The sequence below is a fragment of the Triticum dicoccoides genome, chromosome 5A, assembly GCF_002162155.2.
Source record: "Triticum dicoccoides isolate Atlit2015 ecotype Zavitan chromosome 5A, WEW_v2.0, whole genome shotgun sequence".
NCBI lineage: Eukaryota > Viridiplantae > Streptophyta > Magnoliopsida > Poales > Poaceae > Triticum > Triticum dicoccoides.
The window spans coordinates 341,449,754-341,451,304 of NC_041388.1; the positions used below are offsets into that span (position 1 = coordinate 341,449,754).

At 46.7% G+C, this 1,551-nt stretch overlaps 1 long non-coding RNA gene across 1 annotated transcript in view; it reads left to right on the forward strand.

The window, feature by feature from the left end:
• Nucleotides 1-1,313: 1,313 nt before the first annotated feature.
• LOC119297305 overlaps nt 1,314-1,551 on the forward strand; it is an 892-nt gene continuing 654 nt past the window's right edge. The window contains exon 1 of the long non-coding RNA XR_005145613.1: nt 1,314-1,494. This is a non-coding gene — a long non-coding RNA (uncharacterized LOC119297305). The remainder of the gene's footprint in view (nt 1,495-1,551) is intronic.

Sequence of the window (1,551 nt, forward strand, 5' to 3'; positions counted from 1 at the left end):
ATGACTGTCGCATCCATCCTTCCCAGTTTTCTTATGCTTCTCTGCGCATGGCACTCGCCCAACTGGTCGCGCCAGCGCGGCATTTTCTGTCTTCTTGGCAAAGAATATGTGTGGATGCTGCATTTCTTTTCTTAATGGCGACAGTCCTGTTCTGTAGCAGATGATGGCGTGCATGAATGCCCGTTATTCCATAGAAAATGGCCGGCTCTAGAAAATGCACTGTGCTGTTTTTTATACCGGTTGCAGAAAGGGCGTGCTGCTGTGAGTCTTCTTTTTTTTTAGCGGGGAAGGGTGTGCTGCCATGTTGACGCACCATGCTGACGTACGTATCTCCCTCTAGGTGGCTTCAATTCCGAGACCATGGTTCCGATGAAGATAATCCATGGTGTTAAGTTATTGACTTCTTGTACTACTCCAGTTCATCGGTGCAAACAAGTTAGTGCCATCCCTGAAAAACCAAGAGTTAAGAAGCACAATATAATCTATTCCCTAGTGTTTCTCCTTGCAAAATACTTCCTCCTTCCGGTGTAGTATTTTTTGTGACAATATGATGCATTTTACAGTAAACTAAAGGCAGAACAGATTTGAAGTGACCAATAGTGGTGTCCAATCTATAGCAGTACTACAAGGATTCATATCGGTACCGGTGTACTGACGGCCATAGCAAGAGAGCGAGCGATGTTAAATGTCGTGTCCATCATCTGGTTAGGGAGCAGTGGTACATACACCACACCACATACTCTAGGATAACCAGGATCGACATGCCCAGGCTTGGTACAATGCTGGTATTGTAGAGGATTGTACCTCCATGTCCATTTTTGAGGTGGTCACTTGAAGTATTGTGAAGAAACAATTAGACATCCACGATCCACCTACGTTCTTGAACTATCTTATTAAGAAAAGCAACTATTAACTGGAAAGCAAATGAACAGCAACCGCCTCTGTATTCTGCAGCAAAACAATTGGCACACAAGAAAAGAGTGAAGCCTAAAGTATCACAGCTACCCCGCAGCTGCAGGCTGCTCTCTTTCCGTTCGCCTGCTAGCATGGAACCTGTGAGCTGCTGTTAGGACTTAGGACTGAAACATAATGCGCCCTACTGTATACAGACGTGCCGCCTGCGCTAAGCCGCGCTCTCTCTCTCTTTTCTTTCCCTGGGAACATATGACCTGAGAATCGGGAAATGATGACCGGGAAGTAAGTACTACTGCCATAGTTGTGTGCTGCGGCTATGTGAAGCTGCAAGGTTTGGGGTGTGTTTTCCTTGCTCCCGTTTGCCTGCTGGATCTGTTTGTTTCTGAAACTGGGTGTGTTAATCTGTCTGCAGATTTGAGGAAAGAGACGTCCGTCCTACTCTCCTCTCTGCTCTTTAAAGCTCCCCGCAGCCGGAGGACACGGAAGGTCTGGAATGGTCATGTCTCTCCATCGTCATCACTTGACACCCACCAACCTGATCAAGGCACTCTTTGTCATGTGGTACGTACGAGTTTACAGGTAAATACAGGTACGCCGCGTCAGTTCACTGTAATTTTGTACTGACCGTTTCACCCC